Source organism: Camponotus floridanus, unplaced genomic scaffold, assembly GCF_003227725.1.
Source record: "Camponotus floridanus strain SB8 unplaced genomic scaffold, Cflo_v7.5 scaffold51, whole genome shotgun sequence".
Taxonomy (NCBI): Eukaryota; Metazoa; Arthropoda; class Insecta; order Hymenoptera; family Formicidae; genus Camponotus; species Camponotus floridanus.
This window is the reverse complement of record NW_020229670.1, coordinates 448,776-475,000: the sequence shown is the minus strand read 5'-3', so window position 1 is coordinate 475,000 and position 26,225 is coordinate 448,776. Positions and strand designations below refer to the sequence as shown.

At 33.5% G+C, this 26,225-nt stretch overlaps 1 protein-coding gene across 5 annotated transcripts in view; it reads right to left on the bottom strand.

Annotated features, from left to right (window-relative positions):
- The window catches only part of LOC105258653 (SAM and SH3 domain-containing protein 1), a 450,048-nt gene that overhangs the window by 130,141 nt on the left and 293,682 nt on the right, over positions 1-26,225 (bottom strand). The window lies entirely within an intron of this gene.

The window sequence follows — 26,225 nt, the reverse complement described above, 5'->3', positions numbered from 1 at the left end:
CACGTATTCGCACATTAAAATTTTTCACGAAGCATCGTCAACGTGATTTTATATTACGCGGAAATGGACGAAGCGAAAAATGTGTTTCGGTAACATGGTTAGCGGAGAAAAGAACTTTTCCGCATGAAAATTTATCTCGACTATAAAAAGGATTACGGCGAATTGACAAATAAGTAGCGTACTTGGAGTTAAGGATGTTTTGTCCCTATTTTTAAAATATTGAGAATTTAATGAAAATTGTACAGAATGTCCTTATATATGTTTAGAATCTTCAGTACAATTTTTAAATCGATTCACTAAAGCGTTCACAAGTTATAAGAATTTTAATTTGCACCGGATTAACATGTGTTCTTATGGAAAACGTATAATCACATCGATTCAAATGACAAAAACACATGGAAATAATATTCAGAACTTGTTAAAAATTGCAAAAGTTTAGATACAGAGGAAATATTTGGTCAAATAATATTATACAAATATTACTAACTGGTTATAAAGATATTAAATATCATTCAATGAAGTTAGCCATGTATCTGTCAAGGCGAAATTCTCTGCCAAAGGTTAATCATTTCGATTAATAAAATTCGGAATATTTCAATAAAAACGCAATAAATATTAAAAAATACATCTCTGTACTATAACTAAGATCAAATTGTAATATTCCACACAATTTCTTACTCAAAATACACCAAAAGTGGATATATTCGTCAATATCGATTTTCAGCTACTTTTTGCTGGCATTGTACATAAAAAACAAAATGCAATTTATGATTTTTCAGATATACATGTATCGTTTAAAATTGCATGAATTAACAAGATATTGACTGCGAGAAACTTAAAATGTCGTTTTTAATTAATGTCCAAATTTATTAATGCTTGTGTGTCACGCATATTTTTTTAATTTTAACTAAATCGCTAATGCACAAATAGAAGACTCTTAATTAGTTGCTGTATTATTTTTAATGTGATAAACAAAACTTAACATTTTGTTCAAAAGTAGTAAATTAAGGATGTTTTGTACCTATTTTCCAAATTTTAAGAATTTAATGAAAATTGTACAAAATGTCCTTATATATGTTTAGAATCTTCCATACAATTTTTAAATCGATTCACTAAAGCATTCACAAGTTATAAGGATTTTAATTTGCACCGGATTAACATGTGTTCTTATGGGAAACGTATAACCACGTCGATTCAAATGACAAAAACACATGGAAATAATATTCGGAATTTGTTTAAAATTTGCAAAAGTTTAGATACAGAGGAAATATTTGGTCAAATAATATTATACAAGTACTAACTGGTTAAAAAGATATTAAATATAATTCAATGAAGTTAGCCATGTATCTGTCACAAGGCGAAATTCTCTGCCAAAAGTTAGTCATTTCGATTAACAAAATTCGGAATATTTCAGTAAAACGTAATAAATATTAAAAAATACATCTCTGCGCTGTAGCTAAAATCAAATTATAATATTCCACATAATTTCTTACTCAAAATACGTCAAAAGTGGATATTCATCATTATTGATTTTCAACTACTTTTTGCTGGGATTGGGCATACAAAACATCCTTAACAATAATTGATGTTCCAAATTTTTCGTTGCATTGGAAATCGTTATTCAACAATCGCTGGAAACCGAATGCGATTCTCAAAAAGAAGATCGCAAAAGTCGAAAGTGGACTTTGGTTATTTTTTTTTTTCATCTATCGTGTTCGCTTCCGCTCGCGGCGAATTCGCGATTCTCTCCGTTAACTTTCGTATCGCGTTCTTTCTCCACCGTCAGAATTCAAAGTGGTCAGCGATGCGCGCGCGATCCGTCTCTCGCTCAAGAAGATAAAGCCCGTTAACGGATAAAAAAGTAAAGGAGCGGATCGAAAAATCAAGCGCGTCCGCGTTGGTTCTCATATTTCCTTTGAAGTAGGCAAACCCACTTTCAGAGTGTTAACATTGCCGAGCGGCACAACTTTCCGGAAAATTATTTTACTCGGGGCAAAGGCGATCCCTATTGACTCGTTGCGATCGCTTCGACGAGGACGCGGGATGAGAAGGAACGAGAAAGGGGAAGGGAGAGGATGAGGAGAGGCGATGAGAAGTAGTGAAGGAGAACGAAAGAAATAGGAGGGGGAGGGAGAAGCGGTCGAACTGAGATAGAAGAGCGGAAGAAAATTGAAAAGTCAAGAAGCTTCCCCTTCTCCGACGTGCTCTCGTGGAGTTTAACCGCGTACTGCAAGACGAGCTTTACTCTTTCCTGCACTACTTCTTCTTTTTATATCAGTCTATTTATCCACCTATACCTTCAGTTTTTCCTTCTTTTTCCCTATCTCTCGGATCGTTCTCTTTGCGATAATCTCTCTCTCTTTCTTTGTCCTTTTACATCTCATCTCACGCGACCGGATTAGAATTGCACGAGATATCAAGATTAGTCTTGATATTGTCTTGTCTTGTCTTGAATTTCAAGACAAGATCAAGACAAGATTTTTAATTAGTTATCAAGATAATACCAAGACAATACTAAGACTGTCAAGATTGTTAATTCTTGTCAAGATTATTGATTCTCAAAAAAACTAAATTTATATTTGTAAATGAAAAAAAATCACTATATACGAATTTAAAAAAATTTTATTCAATAGAAACATTTATATTGATAAATTTAAAAACATTTAATATTAATGCAATATAACATTTATATAAATTAGAAATCAAACTCGCAAATTTTAGACATTAAAGAGCATTTCATCCAGGAATTGATGCACATTAATGCTTTTAAAAATTTACTTTGTAATCTGGTTCTATTTTTTGACATAGTCAGAGTTTCTATTAAGAAAAGTCTTTCTACTGGCACGGACGAGGCAGTTGAACTTAAAAAGTCTCGAGCCATTTTTGACAATGTGGGATAAATATCAATCTGATTTTTTATCACTTCAAAATATTTATATCTGCACATTCCCTTGGAGCCTATAAATAGTTATTAATTTCTGTTTTCCATGAAACAATAAATGTTTTTTTAAATAAATAGACGGCATTTACATCGATTATATAGTAATAATTATAATTGAGATATATTACAAGAGTAATAATTATTTCAAATTATATTACAAAAATTATGTTAAATATTATTTAAATAATTTTTTAATATTAGATAAAAAATTGTTAATAAAATCGAGACAAAACGAGATTTTTGCTACCAATATTCACTCAAGACCAAGACAAGATTTAAATTTTTGAAAATTTTCAATCCCAATACAATATTTTTATAAATATTACCTTGTCTTGTGCAACCCTAGACCGGATCGTCGCGAACACGCTTTTCCTCTCGTCGATCCACTCGACAAAGTTCATCGACAGTTACTTATCGATGTGATTGCAAACCAAGCGTCATGTTCCTCCCGTCAACTTTTCGATGAAAATAGCACTCGTCGAAATTATTAATATCGCTCTCCATATCTGTAAAACTGAAGTACGAGGAACTTTGAATACAAAGTATTGGATATAAAATATTCACCGTCGTGCAGTAGCCATTCCATCACTGACTGTTCTCGTGGCAAAATGGCATTCGTAAGCATTCACTGTGAGAGCGAGCCATTTTTCGTAGAGACGCATATCGATTTCGCATACGAACGACGCTTCTCGCCCGCTTAAAATCCGAGGCGCGAAGTAGACGGCGTTTTACGATAATTGGGCGAAACGTGGGAGCCTCTCCGCTACTCTTCCTGCCGGAATTATTTTCGGGTGGTTCCTTCAACGGGCGTTGCACCCGCCATTAGCGGAGTGCGGCCCAAGCAGCCGTCGACGTATTCATTTCCTCACCCTCATTATTTACATATACTTCATTTACTCGCTTTCGCACCCTTCCACCACTGCGCCAGCCCGTCATCGACGAAATGTAATCCACGAAAAGCCGAGCGGACCGGCAATCGAGATCTTCTCGCGCGAGACGTTTTCCAGATTAAAGCCTGATCGAGGACCCCCGGTTGATGGCGAAGAGCAAAATCACGTACTTTTGTTGTTCAACGATCGCACGGCTAAAAGCGACGTGTCAGAAGATGGACTTGCTCGTTAAAAACGCGCGCTTGCTTGTCTTCAAGATTATCGTTTTCTCCTTTTTCGTTCATTATTCTATTTAGTTCTCATAGATGTATACTTTTTATACAATGGCTGACAAATGCATATGCATACATATCATTTAGTTCGATACATTACAATTTATAAATGCATAATAAGTATTTTAGTGAAATAGTAAATATTCAATGTTGGATTAAATAAAATTTTTATTATTGAGGAATTATGTATAAAAAAAATTAATACTTTATTGGTAAAAAAATAAAAAATGACAATGTTTTATTATTTATCTACTGTATACGCACTGAGAAAAATCGTTTGATTGTATCAACAAGACGTATATGATTGAGCATTATATATATGTATAATTTGATTAATAATTTGTCTTATAATTTTTAAAAATATTTTTAATTTATAAAATTAAAGTTTTTATATTAATTAAACTATATAAGAATTTTAAAATTACAATTGATTTAATAATTTATATATATTTACGTATAATTATTTTTATAAGTTTAATTTTTATATATAAATTTATATTGTTAGTTTTAATAGTGTTTGAAATATTGACGTATATGAAGGCATTTTGGTTAAATCAAACAAGAATTTCTAGTTATCATGATAACACTCGATTTTTTATAACTAGAACGTTTAATAGAGTTTAATAGAGTTTTTTGTATAAGGATTTGATTAGTATTTTCTGGTTGGATCTATAAAATTTATTGTTACATTAATTTCTTTGCTTACTCTCTTATCTCGTATAATATATAAATTCATGTACTTTCACAAAAATTAGTTTTTTTACTCTTTATTGTGTAAATATTCGTTTATATTTCATGAGAAATTACAAGGTTAAAAGTGTAATTTTTGGATTTTATGTAAATGTACAATTCTTTGTAACATTTATATAAAATTTAAAAATTACACTTAATAAACGAATATTTACACAATAAAGAGTAAAATAACTAATTTTTATAAAAGTACATGAATTTATATATTTTCGTTATAAATAGCGTAATTGTTACACTAATTATGTATATAATTTTAAATTAAATTTAATATGTGAAATTGTATAAATATATATACAAAATGTATTATTATACACAAAGATTTCTAGAAATCTACTTCTAACATGTAAATTTATTACTACAAGATGCTTACTTATCATTTAAGATAATAATTTTATCTATGAAATGTAAATTTACTAATGCATGTAAATATACACCTTTAATAATTGGTCTCAATATCATCGACTATAATAGTCGTAAATTTACACAAAAATTTTTTACAGTGTGGTTGAATCTACCAGAATTCTAATTAATGCAACCAGATTTTTTCTCAATGCGTGATTCGTAATATTGGTAACAATAATAAAAGCAGAAGAAAAATATAATAAAGAGCACAAATATCTCTCTCAATAATCACAAATGATTTCGTAAACGATTAAATTAAAAAAAAGCAGTTTTCGCATTTTACAAAATAGCAGAATAGTGCAAAAAATTTTTCATGCAAATGCGCGAGGAGAGCTTGTCGGAATCAGGCTGTTGGGTTCGATGGGGCAAGCACTCCATGTTGTTTCGCGGCGAGGCGCGGGAGGAAGAGAGAAACGGAATGACGGGGGAGGATAGAAGCGCTAAGAGGTAAAGGTCGGCGAGTAATGCGCAGCAGACTGGTCCACGAGTGGCGCGGTGTAGTGGGTGGTTGGTATTTCGTCCCTTTTCAGACTCGACGAAAGCCTCGACGTCAGGATTTCGGCGTCAGGCTTAAGAGCTGCCGCCTTAATCTCCGCTCGCCCGGCCAGTCCTCTATACACCGCAATCCCTCCATCGTCTTTCCCCGCGGCTTACTCCTTTTCAGGCTCTCATCCTTCTCGCGATGGCTGCCGTCAACTTCGCCGTGGCTGTCTTCCGCTACGGCAAAGCACGTCGCGGCAAAAGCTCCGAAGCTTCTTCCTTTCTCGACTTTTATTTTGACCGTAGGACCATGGAATGTTTACGGAACCCGGAAGTTAACGGCGGCTAAGAGCAAAGACCGAGGCCACGTCTTCGATGGTGGCTTCGGGATTCTTTCGCGAGAGAAGATTGTGTGGGAAGCGACGCGTGTGAGTCGCTCGAAATGCTCTTTTCCATCAGCTCGAATTTTGAAACGTTGTTTTTGTCAACATGATAATTTAGATAACATCTGTTTCCTTAGAAAAATTCATCTTGATCGTGTTTTACATTGCATACTTCTATCGCTAGATGTTGATTTATTTTCCTTTTCGCGAAATATTAGATTTTTCTTTTTTGCATTATGTATCTATATATGCGAATTTATAAATGATGCTGCACACACGTTAAATATGAAGAAAATTCGTACAATTATTTAATACTAGTCAGATTTTTCGTGAAACAGTTGATTTAAAAGAAATCAATTGCGAATTTTTTCGAGAAATGATAATTTCTTTGCACGAAATTCCAAATTTCTCGTTTGTATTACATATCTATATATGTTTGCAAATTTGTAAAGGACGCTGCACCTGTTAAATATATGAAGATAAAACTTTGTGCAATTATCAATGTTTAATAATAGCCAGATTTTCCGTGAAACAGCTGATTTTTAAAAAATCAATTGCGAATTTTTTCGAGAGATGATAATTTCTTTGCACGAAATTCCAAATTTCTCGTTTGTATTACATATCTATATATGTTTGCAAATTTGTAAGGGACGCTGCACCTGTTAAATATATGAAGATAAAACTTTGTGCAATTATCAATGTTTAATAATAGCCAGATTTCCTGTGAAACAGCTGATTTTAAAAAAATCAATAGCGAATTTTTTCGAGAGATGATAATTTCTTTGCACGAAATTCTAAATTTCTCGTTTGTATTACATATCTATATATGTTTGCAAATTTGTAAGGGACGCTGCACTTGTTAAATATATGAAGATAAAACTTTGTGCAATTATCAATGTTTAATAATAGCCAGATTTTCCGTAAAACAGCTGATGTTTAAAAAATCAATTGCGAATTTTTTCGAGAGATGATAATTTCTTTGCACGAAATTCTAAATTTCTCGTTTGTATTACATATCTATATATGTTTGCAAATTTGTAAAGGACGCTGCACCTGTTAAATATATGAAGATAAAACTTTGTGCAATTATCAATGTTTAATAATAGCCAGATTTTCCGTGAAACAGCTGATTTTTAAAAAATCAATTGCGAATATTGTCGAGAGATGATAATTTCTTTGCACAAAATTCTAAATTTCTTATTTGTATTACATATCTATATATGTTTGTAAATTTGTAAAGGACGCTGCACCTGTTAAATATATGAAAATAAAACTTTGTGCATTTATCAATATTAAATAATAGCCAGATTTTCCGTGAAACAGCTGATATTTAAAAAATCAATTGCGAATATTTTCGAGAGATGATAATTTCTTTGCACGAAATTCTAAATTTCTCATTTGTATTACATATCTATATATGTTTGTAAATTTGTAAAGGACGCTGCACCTGTTAAATATATGAAAATAAAACTTTGTGCATTTATCAATATTAAAAAATAGCCAGATTTTCCGTGAAACAGCTGATGTTTAAAAAATCAATTGCGAATTTTTTCGAGAGATGATAATTTCTTTGCACGAAATTCCAAATTTCTCGTTTGTATTACATATCTATATATATTTGCAAATTTGTAAAGGACGCTGCACCTGTTAAATATATGAAGATAAAACTTTGTGCAATTATCAATATTAAAAAATAGTCAGATTTTCCGTAAAACAGCTGATTTTTAAAAAATCAATTGCGAATATTGTCGAGAGATGATAATTTCTTTGCACGAAATTCTAAATTTCTCATTTGTATTACATATCTATATATGTTTGCAAATTTGTAAAGGACGCTGCACCTGTTAAATATATGAAGATAAAACTTTGTGCAATTATCAATGTTTAATAATATTCCGATTTTCCGTGAAACATGAATTTAAAAAAAAAACCAACTCCGCGCTTTCTCGAGAAAGCCGTAAATCACAAAGTGCGTGGCTTTGCTTGTAAAAATTATCCTCGAATCCCTCAGCGACACGACCGGCGAGTTAGCCGGCATTCAGACAAACGTTCGTCGAAGATCTCGACGCCCTGATCCTGCGGGAATCCTCCATCCACGTCGACGCACACATACACGCACACGTACGGCACACTTGGTTCGCCATGACACACCGGAACAGAGCCGGCGTCACTAAATTTTAATCACAAAAATGCATTGCGCATTGTGCCAACCGTCGGCGGCTCCGAGAACGAGGGGATGGTGGACGACGCTTGTTGTCGACAAATGGATATATCGCGGGGGTAAAAAGCACAGGGTGCGAAAGGATGGCCCTGACGTTCGAATGGAAGCGACTGGAAGAAACGAGAGTAACGGAGACGCCACGAGGAGGCGACAACAAGAAAAACGTCAATGCAGATAGAGAGGAGGATGCGGCGCGACGATGGAAGGAAGGACAAGGAACGGAGGACGAAGAACAGTGCATGCGGGAGTGGATTGTAGCATTGTTAAGTGCACGAACGCGGCCCTGAAAAAGAGCGCTATTGTCGGTTTAGCGCTCTTGGCGCACGTTTCTCGCCGGACTTTGCGCGGAAAAATTCTGTCCTCTTCTATCTCTTCTTCTATAGTCGCTTTGCGCCCCCCTTCGGATTCGCTTCTGCTTCCTCTCTGTTCGATTTGCGCGAAACTTCCGGCACTGTAAATTCCTTGACACCCTCGCCAAGCGCGACCGCTCGCCTCGCTTATCATGATATTAATGCGAGCTAAAAGCTACGTCGGAAACGTGCACGATTGTGGTACATCCGTGTCTTTTTACACCGTCTTGTGTATCTCTTTCTATTCTTAGAAAACAAAAGCATGTTTCTTATTATGACTATTCTTTATATCGTGCGAATATCAGGAAATAATAATATATTATATACAGAAAAAAAGGATTTTCATTCTTGTTTTGAAAATATATTTAGTTTTAACATGGATATTTTGAAATGAGATTATATTGTGTTAATTAAAGAAAATTATAATTGCTTATTTAAATGAAACCATTTTACATTCAATCAAGAAAAATATATTTTTATGATTTAAAATTTAATTTTCTTGAATGGAAAAGAAACAATGTTAGATAGAAAATAACATTTTTAAATCAAAGATTATAATTTTCTTAGAATTAAATAATTATATATTCTTGAGATGATAATTATAATATTAAAATAAGACTATAATATTGTTGAAATTTAAAATTATTAAATTCTTCGAAGAAGAATATAAATTGTTGCGTATATACGAAACAATGAACGCGTTAGTTTAAGTATATAAGTTTTGATTTGACATTTATTTTTTTTCTGTGTATGTTGATGTAATAACAGCAACAAAAAGATCCGTCACGTATACGCACCTGTTCGTAATAAACGCTTTATGTTTTCAAAAAATTTTAATTCTTTTCTTTCTCATCATGAAAACTCATCTGTAGGGTTTTAGATAAAATCCAAATTATGTTAAAAATTAATCTATATAATTAAAATTGTAATGATTATTTTATTGTTATCGATATATAACGCATAATAAGCAGCTTGGAAATGTACAATTTACATCCTTCTCTTATTTTTATTTTTTTGTTCTTTTGTTTGTTGAAATTCTCTTGTCAAATACAAAATTGGTTGTTGTCATGTTTAACGCAAAAATAGCTAACTATGATTACAGTGATATTGCTTGACATGCAAACATTCGTGAAAAGCGCTGCAAAAGTTAATTTCTCTCGCTTTTACGCTTATTTCGGACCGATAGAAAAATGTTGGGAAATGTAAATTTGCCTAATGATAAGTTTTATTCTAATCTTTATTTTTGATAATTATTAATTTAAAATGTATAATTTCTTTTTAGAGCACTTTTTAATCAGACAAAATTCTTGCACGTAAATTTATAATCTTATTTTGACATTTCTTATTAATTTATTCTTTTTGCATTTTCTGTCAAGTAAAAATCATTATAAGTTTCATAGATATGTTTCCTTTACATCTCGTAATTGTCACGCAATACATTTCATACTGAAACATTTAATTATTTAAATTACGCAATTTTCCCTCTTGAGAAAAGCAGACGAAAAAAAAATGAAAACAGATTTTAATTTGCCCGAAGCCCGAAGCCTCAAGATTGAATGACAAGTATAAAATCTTTCCGTTGTTGCGAATGCAACTTGCGGAAATAAGCCTCGAGGCGTTCTGAGTATTAGCCGTACAAGTCCGCTCATTTCCGGCCGTAATCACTGAAGTAACGCTAGACCCTCATCACATCTGGAAGTAGATATATTTCATTTATTTTCAAAGGCCGACCCTTTGAGCAATCTCTGTGGCTTGCGGCTACTGGATCGTCTCATCCACCACGGTTGGTTTTCACTCGACTGTCGGTATATGCTTGAATTACGAGCGGTACAGAGGCGGCGCAAAGAGCAAAAGGGACAAGATTTGAATTGCTAAAATACCTTTTCTGGCCAATAAACCGTGATGCCTCTGCAAATTTTTATATACGGAAGGAAGAAGATACGCGTAATACGGAATATTTGTGTCAAAACTCGTTGCTGAATCTACGTTATTTTTTTATTTTAAAAGCAAAGCGGGTCTTTTTAATATCGAATTTAATATTAAATTGCATTTCTTTTACTTTTTTTTTTAAATATAACTATACTGTATATTATATTTCTTCATTCTCTTTCCATAAATGCTATTGCGTCGAGCTGTTTTCTCTCGTGTGGCTTTCGCATTGGCATTGATTTGTACCTTATGGTGTATTGGAAACGATGGAACCGAGTATTTTAAAACAATGATCATTATCTTATTGTTGGGCTTGAATTAATGGTATGGAATGAATAACTATAAGCATAGCATCGACAAAGGCAATTCACGACAATGGTACCATCAAACGATGATACAAAACGCAACATCGACACGAACAACATGCGTGCGCCTCTATTGTGCATTTATTGCATACTGTTCATTCAGTTAAGCGTTGCAAGCGCCGTAATTGCTAATACGTCGTGCCAATACGTCGATCATTTAAATTGTTCTATTCACGCAATCTGACACAATTTTTAAAAATTTCAAAAATTGAAGCAATATAAAAATAATAAGTTAGCTCGAGGAAGAAAGGAGCAGAGGAATTATAAAAAAGAAATCTCCATAAAATAATCGAACTATTTTAACGAATCATTATTCATGATTTTTTGTGATTTTTATTTCCGTTGTATTATTCATGTTACAGAAGCTTAATTTCCAAAGTATAGTTATATTTAATCAAACGTCGCTGCGCAAAAAGTTTATCTTGCACGCTGCAATATTTTTTTTAACGTTCGGAAAATATATCACGTCACGTCCGAAAGAGAAGAGAGATCGGAAACAATGTTAATGAACTTTGCCGATTCGTGAAAAATCACGTTCAACTTTGCACCGCAAATTTTCGCCCGATTCATTAAAAGCGCAACTCGAAAATGCACAATTATATCGCGCCCATCGCAAACCGCGATCCCCGTATAAATCTCGTCTCGCGTTTCGCAAAGAGAAGAGTTCAATAACCATTAACGCATGAAGTCGACTCCAGTGATTCTGCGGTGTCGCGTAACAATATGCACGCATTCAGGGACGTAGGCTTAATTGTGTCGTGAAAGAGACGAAGAGTCATTAGGGAGAAGACACGCACACTCGCGAGAAACGAATCAGAGAAGGCAGAGAGACATCGGAGCCTTTCGAGGGCTCGAGCTAATAAGACGGAAAACCTAATGACGAGTACCGAGTAGTTAATTACCTGTAGACACCGCGTAATGCAAACATTAATTAACATACACAATGAAAGTAAAAGGGGGACGTACGCGTATTATGCTCGGTTGAACGAGCGCAGTCTACACACACACACATACATACATACACACATTGTTGTTCGCCACTCGATAATATCCCACATGATCATATGTCGGATACGTGCGAGTGACACGAAAAGGAAAATAGAAGAAAGACTATGAGTTGGTAAAACCACGAAGGTCAACATAATTCACACATATTGACTTTTTTATTTCCTCAAATATTTCTTCGTGATAAAATTTAACGTCGCGAGAAAGTGAGATGGAGTATAAGTTTTTCGTCACGTATGCTCGCGTTTTCACGCACTCGCCCTCCCGGGTCGTCTCCTCCTTTTTTCCTTCCTGACCTCCCTTATCCGGCTTTGTAACCCCGACACCCGTGAGAATAATGAGAGAAATGAGACGCAGGCGCCGTCTCATTAAAGGCGGCACATTCGGGTGTCAAGTTTAAAATTTTAATTAGTAAAAAACCTATCCAATTTTGCACCTCATCCTTTTTCCTCTCACCAAAAAGTCGGCCAAAAATCTCCAACGTTTCAATTCATGCAGCCGCAAAATCTTTACTTTCAATCGTACCATTCCTCTGCCCAAACTTTGCGACTTTAGACTGAGAAAAACTTTTAGCTACTTATAAATTTTTTTATGTTTGTACGAGTATGTCTGCTTTAACGATTCATCTTTTCAATTTTTATACACTGAGAAAAATCGTTTAATTGTACCAAGAAGATATGATTGAAGGCCTTTTGGTTAAAGCAAACAAAAATTTTTAGTTATCGTGATAAGACTCGATTTTTTATAACTAGAACGTTTAATAGATTTTACTATAAGGATTTGGTTAGTATTTTCTGTTTGGATTTATACAATTTCTTGTTATATTAATTTCTTTGCTTACTCTCTTAACTTAACCCGTATTCAATATTTGCCATAAAATGTATATAAAAAATTAGTATTAACGTTAAATCCAAAGTATATTTATTTTCTCTTACGAGCAGTAGTGCCAGAAAGAGGACGCTAGCTCTCTGATTATGTGTGCTTGAGCTGCATCCTCTTCTTGCATCACTGTTTATCAGTTTAATTTCTAACAAACTGAATTTAAAATAATTTATTCAATAATCTGAATTGAATTTATCCAATAATCTTGTTGGGATTCAGAATATTAAAGATACAGACTTTTGAGATTAGATGAAAAAAATTTTAGACGACTTGGTGCTAGCGAGTTTAATATTATTAACCAAAAAATTTGGTAAATTTAACAGAAGGAAGTTAATCAGATTCACCTGGTAATTCCTACAAGAATTCTGGTTCGTCCATTTTCCAACAGACATACTGGTTGAATCCATCAGAATTCTAATTAATGCAACCAGATTTTTTCTCAGTATGAAATGTATATAAAGAACTAGTATTAACATTAAATCCAAAGTATATTTTTTTTCTCCTACGAGCAGTAGTACCAGAAAGAGGACGCTAGCTCTCTGATTATGTGTGCTTGAGCTACATCCTCTTCTTGCATCACTGTTTATCAGTTTAATTTCTAACAAACTGAATTTAAAATAATTTATTCAATAATCTGAATTGAATTTATCCAATAATCTTGTTGGAATTCAGAATATTAAACAGACCTTTGAGATTAGATGAAAAAAAGTTTAAACGACTTGGTGCTGGCGAGTTTAGTATTATTAACCAGAAAATTTGGTAAATTTAACAGGAAGAAATTAATCAGATGCATCTGGTAATTCCTACAAGAATTCTGGTTCGTCCATTTTCCAACAGACATACTGGTTGAATCTATTAGAATTCTAATTAATGCAACCAGATTTTTTTCTCAGTGTAGATATACGTAGTTTGAAAAGTGTAAAAATCTAAGTGCATAATGATGAAATAAATTACACAATAAATTATATATATATATATATATATATATATATATATATATATATTTCAGATGTGCATGCAAGATCAAGTCTGCGTTAAATCATAACAGCATACTATCGTTTATGAGAGATACCATCGTTTATGAAATATTAATAACGTTTATGGAAAGCGAAAAGCAGATTGTTCCTGACCATACAAGCGCCCGTTCATACCGTAAAACAAAGCAAATTGAGTCTCAAGGTGATGAAAGGAAAAGCTCCCATAATCGTGAACATGCTTTGGCCAGCTCGCTAGAATATTATTAATCTTGGAACAATCCGACACGCTATAATGACCAAAGTAATTCAACTCCCTTGAATTGCGTTTGAAGCTCATTTAACAATAAAAATATATTATATTACGATAATTAAAAAATATTAAAACCCGCTCATTCTCCTTTTTTTTTACCTTGTGTAAAGATACATAATAATTCAAAATATTTTATCGCTCGAAAAGATTTCACGAGCAATTTTGCCAATAGTTTAACAGCAATTTACACAAATACAATTCCAATTTTGTAATTTGACCGTTATGATTGAGGTTATTTTACGATTATTAGCGAAATCAAGTTTACAGCAATTATTACTATTGCCATTGTTTGCGACGATAAAAGCATGCGTAATGAATACGAATAACAAAGAACATTTTATTATAGATAATTATTTGTGTGGTGCGTGTGCTGATATAACGATAATGTTAATTGGCATCTATGGTTAACAGTAAATAAAAATATTTTATATATTATATATTATAATATATAAAATATTTTTATTTAATAAATAGCACATATAAATAACATATAAATACCATATATAAATAAATATGCATGAAATAGTATGAAAAAATTATTTCATGCACTCTTTTCAAGTATTTTTAAATATTTAATTAAATTTGCCAAAAAAGTTACACGATTAAAAAGATGCAGTATACCTCCGGAAGATTATATAAGCTAACACACCCGAGATGATACAACTTAAATTTGCGATCAAGATTCCATCGGGTAACAAGTTTTTTTCCCCTCGTTCAATTATATCATATTACTTGAAAGAGTTTATAAAGATACGGGTGGTCCATGTAATTGAGAACTCTCGGAGAGAACTTTGGCCGGCTGTTTTCGACTCACGTTCAAGCACGATTCCAGATAGTTTACGATAAAAGCGCGATTGAGCTTTTTAAGTCTCTCGGGCGAGCCCTCGCAACGAAATAACGCGATCGAAGCGTCTGAGAGAAGAGAATCAACTTGCGGATCTCACTTGTCGGCCGATTGTTCCAGCTTCCCCGTCGTGGAGTCCTCGGAGTCGACGCGCGCACGCGATCGAGAAAAAGAGGAGCGCCAGCCGGGGAAAGAGTGCGGCGAGCGATTTAAAGAAAAGTTGGGAAAATCTTGGGAATCCGATTACGAGGCTGCTGACTGGTTGGCAGTCGGGGCAGCGGAAAGGCTGCCAAGGCTGGCAGATCGACGGCTCGCCGAGAACGAGGAGTAGAGGGAGGGGGAGGGGGAAGAGGGGGGAGGGGTGGCCGGTAAAGTTGTAGCGCGAATCAGTTTCGGTGTCACGTAGGTATTCCGTACCGCGTCTCGAGAAAGCCCGTACAAGGAGAATAAGGTGCGGGCGATTGGATCGCGCAGGGATATATCCTGGATTCGTGTGAATCGACGGAGAAAAGAGGCGCGCGACTATGTGTGTGTGTGTGTGTGTAAACATGTGTGAACACGGATGAAGAGAGATAGGTGCGCGGGAAGTAGGATGTATAACCGTGGGCGAGGATGCGATCGGGTTTGGCACGGGATACGATACACATATCAACCGACAGCGCACTGCGTTATTCAATTTGCAGGTTGGCCCTGTTGATCGTGCACCTTAATGCCATTACTATTGCCGCCACCTTCGAGTAGGATTTCTCCTTCCTCCCTGTTGATTTTGCGGCACCGGTTCGAGACGGCGCTCGTATTTGCACTCACGTGTGGATTTGCGCTCTATTCAAAATAGTGGGACGTGGAACGTCGTCGACGATGACGACGATGGCAATGGTCTTTGCTGCTAACGAGGAGGAAATGGTAGTTGGTGATCGTGATCAACATGGCGTATCACCTGTTAAGGTTCTTACGAGCTCGGCGAACTAACTTCTTGCACGGTGCGCGACACATGTCCCGTGAAATGTGATTGATAAGGTTTTCACAGTTACTCGATGTTCTGATTTATCGTAGCAATCAATAAATGTCGGGTTCGCGCCAATCAATAAATGCGATTCTATTCATTAACGCGATTACATTCAATTATGCATATTAATATGGTATTATTATGCTAATCTATTAGAGATTATAATTAATGATATCAGATCTTGATTAGTCTATCAAAATTATAATTATTTCATTAAAATTAATTTAAATGCAAAAAAATATCTTCTAAGAGAATAGATTATAAAGTATCTTTATGTACGTATATGAGGTATTATTTTAGAAAATTGTTTACAAAATTATATTTTTAAAGAACAAGATAAAATGTGTATAACAATTTTCTAAATAATATAAATTTGATAAATTTATATTATATAATTTAATAAATTTAATAATAAATTTTATAAAATATATATATAAATTAAATATTATATATATATATATATATATAATATATATATATATATATATATAATATATATATATATATACATATATATATATATATATATAAATAATAAATTTTATAAAATATATTTTATAATGTAAATTTTATAAATTTTTTGTTATGAAAATTTAGTTTACTAATGACATAAATAAAAAAACTTCTAAACGATTAGTATGACATGATTATATCTTAACCCTTGAATTAAGCATTATTATATCTGAAAGCTGCACTGAGAAAAAATCTGATTGCATTAATTAGAATTCTGGTAGATTCAATCAGTATGTGTGTTGGAAAATGGACGAACCAGAATTCTTGTAGGAATTACCAGATGAATCTGATTAATTTCTTCCTGTTAAATTTACCAAATTTTCTCGTTAATAATACTAAACTTACCAGCACCAAGTCGTCTAAAATTTTTTCTATTTAATCTTAAAAGTCTGTTTAATATTCTGAATTTCAACAAGATTATTGGATAAATTCAATCAAGATTATTGAATAAATTATTTTAAGTTCAGTTTGTTAGACATTAAACTGATAAACAGTGATGCAAGAAGAGGATGCAGCTCAAACACACACAATCAGAGAGCTAGCGTCCTTTTTCTGGCACTACTGCTCGCGTAAGAGAAAAAAATATACTTTGGATTTAATGTTAATACTAGTTCTTTATATACATTTTATGGCAAATATTGAATACGAGTTAAGTTAAGAGAGTAAGCAAAGAAATTAATGTAACAAGAAATTTTATAGATCCGAGCCGTATGGATGTAATTACTAAATTAAGATCGAGTTGACAACATTTATAAAATATTTTAAACGCACACAAGAGAATCAAATCAATACAGCAAGAATTTAAAAAAAAAATTCCAACTGTAATAAAATATTGTCTAATTTTCCTGATGTAAAAAGGAAATCCCTAACAATTTCCAAGTTTTTTCGAAAAAGTAAACCTCCCTTTATGAATAATAATAACGTACAAATTAATTTAATATTTCAAATTAGACGCCGGATGTAATTATTGTTACGAAGAAATCCACTAAATTAAGATCGAGCTGACAATATTTATAATATATTTTAAACGCACGTAGAGAGAAAATACTAATCAAATCCTTATAGTAAAATCTATTAAACGTTCTAATTATAAAAAATCGAGTCTTATCACGATAGCTAGAAATTCTTGTTTGATTTAACCAAAATGCCTTCAATCATATACGTCTTGTTGGTACAATCAAACGATTTTTCTCAGTGTGTGATTCTTATCTTTGCCAGTCGGTATTTTATCTCGCATAAAGAATTATCTTATCTTTACGACACACGTCAAAAGAACTTGTCTGTGATACAATAACGAGCGGCACGTTAGCGAAACGTGACGAACTAGTAGCGCGTGTCTGAAGAGAGACACAGGTATGCGAATTAGCCTCCACATACACTTGCTCCGAACGATGTACAGGATGCTGGTATGGCAAACGCAATTCAACGCTTGTTTGACGAGCCAAGTGAATGAGCGAGCAAGAAAGAGAGAGACCGGGCGGAAAGAGAGGAGGAGAAAACGCGACGTGGAATAACTGAATGGGCTAGTCACGTGCTACGCGCGTACACTCTATGTTACTATACGAGCACGTGTGCGCATAAATGACCAAGGCAACTTTTGAGTGAAAGCCGTCTGTGCTCTATAGCAAACTGTCGTAAAAGGTAATTTAATCATTTGACATTGTTATGCATTTCGCGCTCTTTCTAACACGAATGAGTGCATATAATTTTTTCTAAACATATACACGATTTTTTAGAAGTGCTCTCTAAATATAATATCTTTTTCAGCATTTTTTAAGACAAGATTAATTACGTCTTATTTTATATTTACATTTATATTTTGTATTTCTCGTCATTTAAGACCCGTGGGTTTTCGTGAAATTTACGAGAGGTCACTCGAGCGGAGATGACAATAACGAAAATGATTCAAGCATTAATTTCGACACTCTCTCTTTATCCATTAGGGGGGAATTTCCGAGCGATATATGAGTGTATGACAACACCGCGTGATATTTCGCCGGCTGACGTGAGTGCGGATACGCGAATGAACACACAACGCTATTCAGAGTGGAAGCTGTTCAGTAATTTCGCTCGCGGAACGCACTTCTCTTTCGCACTGTGGTCCGCTATCGAGCGAGAGGAAATGTAACGCAGATGGTGGCAGCGACAACGGAAATGCGTGCGGAATAAAACGCGAATGCTACTGAAGGGTACATTCGTCACACCAGCGAGACCCCCTCGAAGCAGTTAATTTTTACGGCCGTGCGATTTTTGTTCGCGCTCGTCGAAGAGGCCCGCACCGTCTCGTGGCCCTCGCTTTAATGCGAATTTATTCCCCGGAGTTAATTACGCGACACTAATTTTTACCCAACTTTGTTCGTCCGCTCAAGGCACCATTCAACCTGTTTCCGCTCCAACTTGTCCGGAGCGCAGTCCGGACCCAAGTCACCTCGTTCTTTCTCGATCCCACCCTCCGCTCGGACCTCGTCCCACGATTCGCTTTCTGGATAAACAAAGCTTATGTGCTTCTTGGCTGCGAAATACAAAGATTTTCAAAAGTTTCAGCAATTAGCTCGACTGGTTTCTTTCCTCTTTTTGCCTTCCTCTCGTCGCCTTTCATCATTTATAATCCTCTTAGTAAACTTTTCCACTACGCAGTAATCTGTGGATAGATAATTAAAAAGTAAGGAATAATAGTACTCTAATTTATGTAATATTGAAATGGTAGGTAACTATACCTACACTGTAAAAATGTTTTGTGTAAATTTACAACTACTATAGTCGGTAATATTGAGATCAATTATTAAAGGTGTATATTTACATACATTAGTAAATTTACATTTCATAGATAAAATTATTATCTTAAATGATAAGTAAACATCTTGTACTAATAAATTTACGTATTAGAAATAGATTTCTAGAAATGTTTATGTAATAATACATTTTGTATATGTATTTATATAATTTCACATATTAAATTTAATTTAAAATTACACACATAATTAATGTAATAATTACGCTATTTATAACGAAAATATATAAATTCATGTACTTTTACAAAAATTAGTTATTTTACTCTTTATTGTGTAAATATTCGTTTATTAAGTGTAATTTTTAAATTTTATATAAATGTTACAAAAAATTGTACATTTACATAAAATCTAAAAATTATACTTTTAACCTTGTAATTTCTCATCAAATATAAATATTTACACAATAAAAAGTAAAAAAACCTAATTTTGGTAAAAGTACATGAATTTATATATTTCCGTTATAAATAGCGTAATTGTTACACTGATTATATGTGTAATTTTACATACTTTTTTTACAGTGTAATAGTCGGTAAGGGTATGAGTATTTTAGAGAAACAAGAATTCGGATTAAAGATTTCAAAATTTGTCATCAATAACTGTAATAAATATATTTGTTTATGCAATAACTATTTTGCAATCCATTGTAAAACGATCATAATTTCCATTTTATTTTACAACTTATCAATATACAATGAATAAATAATATTCAAAATAGATGATATTAAAATAGATGATTAAATTTAATATTAAAATAGATGATTAAATTTAATATTCGATGAAAAGATAAGTATATAAAATTAAGCGTATAAAATTAATAAGAGATATAAAATTAAGTAAATAAATTAATTCAAGTTAATCTACGTAACGTAAAGTAACCATCAATGTCGAACAAGCGAGAAAAAAATTAAGTAATTGAGTTTATATACGCGTTTTATTCGGTTAGAAGAAACGAGCGCCGTTCTTGCTCGAATTAATCAAACGTCCTCTGTAATTTAAAGTCGTCGGGCATCTCGCAGGAGGGCTAAAAAAGTCTTTTCTCCCAGGAAGCCTGAAGGAACACCTTTAAATTCCACAATTCCGAGACCGAATGGAAGAATCGAAGGAAAATGCAGCCGGCCGAATTAACAACGCCACGTTTTTTTTTTTTTCTTTTAGATATTCTCGAGGTGAGATCTATTTCACTTACACAGTTATCTCCTTAATTGCACTGCTCTTTACTGCAACGCCGTGGAAGAACTTCGCCACATAATATACCGACGAAATGGTTAATGCAATTACAAATTAACTCAGTTGAGGTATTGTCTTCGTATAATGTTTTATATATTATCCTCCTCGTTCTCGCGGTGAAATCATTTGTCTTTATTTACGACGATAAAATCAACGAGAATCTGTCGAAGAGCAAGAGATGATACGTTTTCGACAACTCTAACAAGTACATGGATCCAACATACGACTTGCACTGTCGAAACTTTTATTAACTAACAAAATTTCTATTACTAGAGCTCTAGGAATATAATTAATATCAATTAAGCTAATTACTTTGGGCTGAATATTACTAACATTTGAGTAATTAATTTTAATTTCATATTTGGAAATATAAACGTCGAGGGAGAATTATTCGTTCTACTTCTTTAACTTTTCACACAAAAAATCTTTGAATTGGAAATTCAATGATAATTGAAATTGATAGTAGATTTTCTTCTTTGAATAAGAGTATTTAGATAAAAATCACATTATTTGTACTCTATTGACGAAGAAGGTACCTCGTAAATTTGAGTTTCAAGACAGACGCGACTATCGAGGCTTTAAAAGTCTGATATTCGTTGAAACGAATGAAGCACGTTGCTGTCGTAAAAAAGAGCGGCGAGTATCGTAAACCAAATCACAATTCGGCCAAAGTAATCCTATCGTACGAAAATCGATAAAATCTCAAGTATCGAACTATCTACTTTTTTTTCTTTTTTTTATGAATATATAACAATAATTAAGTAACAACAAAGTTATAAATTTTTGATTATATATTCTACATATTTCAATAAAATTATACTTTACTAGAATTATATTTTACTAGAATATTGTATTAACTTGCAAAACTTTTAAGGCAATTTGAGATATATAAATCCCCTTTGCTGTTCTACTTTTTAAATTCATCAGGAAAACCTATTATTAAAAAGTATTATCATAAAAAAATTTAATGTGATTCATTTAATTACACATATATAATATAATTAATTAATGAAAATTAATTCTTAAATTAATAATTATATTCTCTTATATATATTTTTAAGCTTATATTTCACTACAATTCAATTTCATTTTTCTAAAAGCCTCAGCTAGATTTAAATTTTGATATATATAAATTCATCTGTTCCTTTAATTTATCTCCTTTTGCTTCCACCTGCATATTTCTCTCTTAGAGAAATTCTCGTTGAATCTGAAACGTATCTAGCACACATACCATTCCATTTCTATATGCATCCATGTTCTATTCATGATATTAACAATATATATTTATTCGAAATACTAAGCATTGAATATATAAGCATATAGCATTGAACTAGAAAATCTCTTTTTATACGCTTATAATTTTGTCAATGCTGAATATTTTTATCGAGACAATAATAATAAAGCAGTGCATAAATTATCATACATAAGATTCATAAATATCGTTTCCTCTTATTAAACAATTCATGATTAAAGAAAAACTTTGTTAATTTGAATAGATAAAAAGTAAATTCCATATATTCGTAAATTTCGTATATTCTCAAACACATGAAACAAGGAAATTTACGTTTATGAAATTTAAAATTCCACTTTTGTATACTACCGATTTTAGACTTTTATGTTACACATTTTAATAAAATATATATTTTTATTAATCGAACAACTTTAATGTTAGTCATAATAATAGATCCATTAAAAACAATTTGCCGGACAATTAAAAATTAAATAGAAAAGCGACAAGGGTAGAGGGTGCATTTTGTTTTATTCGCACGTCTTTCATAGAAAAATTCCCATCGCTCACCGACCCGATACGTGCAACAACGACGCCGTACGCACATACAAACGCACATACGCATATATAGAATCACTACATATACAAACTATAGCTCTGCACGCGCTATACGCAATGTATGCGTGGATATCGATTCGAGCCTCGCCCCGGAGCGCGGTCGGGATTTTCAAGGTCTGAAACACTTTCCCTAGAGAGAAAGAGAAAGAGAGAGAGAGAGATGCGGGCAAAGGGTGGCGATGAGAAGGACGGTGGAGGGCGCGAGTGCATTTTTTAAAAGGCCGCCAGTCGTTTCGAGATGCGCGCCCAACCGACCGTTTTCATGTCTGAGACACGACAGTGGAAGGTGAAATGAAGGGGACTGTGTCCAAGGAGGACGAGAGGGATGATAGAGCAACGAGAGAATACCGGTAAAGCAAGGTGCACAGAGAGATGCGAGGAAACCCCCCTCGACCCCTCCGCCTCTTCGCTCCTCTGTGGATAGGGTTGAAAGGCCGGATGGAGGATGAGAGGGCGAGGGCGAGGGCGAGGGCGTAGGCGGGAGCGATGATACGTGCGTAGAATAGCCTCGGCATTTTGAGTTCCTCGGAGATTTGGCTTGCCGAGTAAGGGTTTGTGCCGCGTCGTACCAGCCTCACCTTTTTTCATCCCTTCGTCCGACGACGTCATCCGTTTCTCCCTCGTCGTCTTTCTATCTCAAGCCGCCCCCGCGTTTCCCGCTCACCATCGCGACGAGGACGACGACGGCGGCGGTATCTACAGTTTCGTGCCTCGGTTTCTTTCGTTGGTCTTACGACCCTTTCGTGAAGCCCAGGCGGTTGTCGCCCTCCCCTCGCTCCCCCCCCTCGCGCTGGAGGCAACAATCTTAAAATATCACCCCGCGGATACCGCGCCATGAGTTATCGCGGTATTTAATCATCCCCAATAAGCTGGCGTTTCACACCCTCTACATTTTCTCTCTTTGTCGCTTTACGTTCTCTCTAGATAGGGTGACCTGACGTTCTGGTTTTCGCGAATACGTCTTCTCTTTTTAGGTATCTTTGAAAGAATAATCTCGGAACTTTTTTAGAATTTATCGTAGTTATCATGATGATTCAAAAAATATTTCATTCTGTTTATCGTTTGATCGTATTAATACCGTGATATACGAAACGAATATTGTCATTCATAATTTATATAATTTGAAATTTCGTTAAGGATGTTTTGTACCTATTTTCAAAATATTGAGAATTTAATGAAAATTGTATAGAATGTCCTTACATATGTTTAGAAACTTCAGTACAATTTTTAAATCGATTCACTAAAGCGTTCACAAGTTATAAGGATTTTAACTTGCACCGAATTAACATGTGCTCTTATGGGAAACGTATAACCACGTCGATTCAACTGACAAAAACACATGGAAATAATATTCCGAATTTGTTTGAAATTTGCAAAAGTGTAGATACAGGGGAAATATTTGGTCAAATAATATTATACAAGTACTAACTAGTTAAAAAGATATTAAATATCATTTAATGAAGTTAGCCATGTATCTGTCACAAGGCGAAATTTTCTGCCAAAAGTTAATAATTTCGATAAAATTCGGAATATTTCAGTATAAACGCAATAAATATTTAAAAAAATACATCTCTGCACTGTAGCTAAGATTAAATTGTAATAGTCCATACAATTTCTCATACTCAAAATACACTAAAAGTGGATATTCATCAATATTGATTTTCAGCTACTTTTTGCTGGGATTGTACATACAAACATCCTTAAGATTAAAGGATTTTATTAAAAAGGTTTATTTTATTTTCTTTTTTATCAAATAAAGTTGCATTAAAACTAATCTTGATACTGTTATATTGATACTGTGATATTGAAGATAAGATTTTCAACTAGTTGTTAAATATCAAAACTAAGATTGTCAAGATTATTAATAATTTATTTATTGAATAAAATTTTTTAATTTTGTATAATATAATGTTTTTTTCATCTAATTTACAAATATATAGCATTTATAAAGAAATTAATTTTGACAAGATAATAATAATCAAGATTAGTATTATCTTGTCAAAATTAATTTCTTTATAAATGCTACATATTTGTAAATTAGATGAAAAAAAAACATTATATTATACAAAATTAAAAAATTTTATTTAATAAATATATTATTGACAAATATAGAAATAAATCGTCAGTACATCATGTACAATCATGTACATCCTATACATGTGTATAGTATTGTTTTATTATACAAATTGCGAAATTCTACTTTTTCCGATGTTTCCCAGCGCGCGTATGAAAAAATATAGTTATCCTATCTGTAAATTCTAACAGGTTTCCATCCTTTACATTTTTTTGCCATGCTCTTGTACGTTTCCCACTTTTTCGTCTTTTCCTATCGCGGTATATTTTCGATTGGTTTTCATCGGTCTCTCTCTGTCTTTCTTTCTTTTTCTAGTTCAATAGGATACGCCTAACGATGCCAGAGTACGTTTTTCTTCGGAAGTAATTAAGAACGATTAACGGAAGTCCGTCTGACGATACTCGACGCTGGAACTGCGAGGAAGTTTTGATGACTTTAAAGCGCCTCGAAGACCGTTCGGATCGATTAATAGCTCTCGAACGGAGCCGTTTTCTTGGCGACAAAGAAGTTTTCTCGTTTTTCCTTTTGCAATCCCGACTCAAGCTAACAAGAATCCGCAATAACGAAGGCGTTGTGTTTTTATAGCGGCAAATTTTCTTTATCGCTATTTATCGTACCATGAATATGTTACTAATAACAATCGAGTAGTCATGCGTGTGAATTTTTTAAGTACAAGCTTTGGTGCAGCTTCCGTAGCAATTAACTATTGTCACATTAATTCTAGTTCCTATCAGATTGCGCGGAATATTCTTACAGAGAAAGAAAGAGAGAAAATATACAGAGTAGTACATTTTTAGAATTCTTTTCTTTCCCTAAGGATTAACAGTAATAATAAACTCTAAATTATATTTAAATATATTAATTCTTAATTGTAAAAAAATGCATTAATAAAAATAAAGAAAAATTTAAATTAGTACAAGTAGTACAAAGTAGTACATTTTTAGAATTCTTTCCCTAAGGATTAACAGTAATAATAAACTCTAAATTATATTTAAATATATTAATTCTTAATTGTAAAAAAATGCATTAATATAAATTAATAAAAATATACATTAATAAAAATAAACATAAAAATATATAAAATAATAATAAAAATAATAATAAAAATAAACATAAAAATATACATTAATAAAAATAAAGAAAAACTTAAGTTAGTTTGACCCGAAAAAATATCTTACTCTGTTTCCATTATGCTATTTTCATACATTGTACAATTCTCCCATTCTCTTTCTCTCACAATCAGAAATCAATACTTCCTTAATCTCTTGCTCTCGCACAAACTTACAAACTCCGCGACTGTACTTTCGAGTATCATTCAGAGAATTAACGAGATTACAGCGAAACTGCGAAATCCGGAACCGCGAGGGGAGGTGCGAAAGGAAGTTAACTTTTGCATCGTATTGATGAACGACGCCTGATCCCCGCCGCAGACCGAAAGGGTGTATTCCAAACAAGAGTTTTGCCATCGAAGATTCCTTCAATGGATAAAGGCAAATCGTTCGTGGGGAAAGGGAAGTGGATTTTGTGGATTCGATATACACTTGATGACGGGATTTCTCGTGAAACTGTCGTATCAAATACTATCCAGGGAATTTGCTCCGGCAAATACGGCTCGAGGACCATATCCGAAATCGTTCGGACTTGCTACTATCTGCGCGAGTCGACATCTTCATGGCGCGGATGATTCATAATATGTCGTGGTATCAGGATCATCAATTCCTTGGTCCTTCGCGCACGTCCGTATCAACGTTTAATGTGCGACTGGA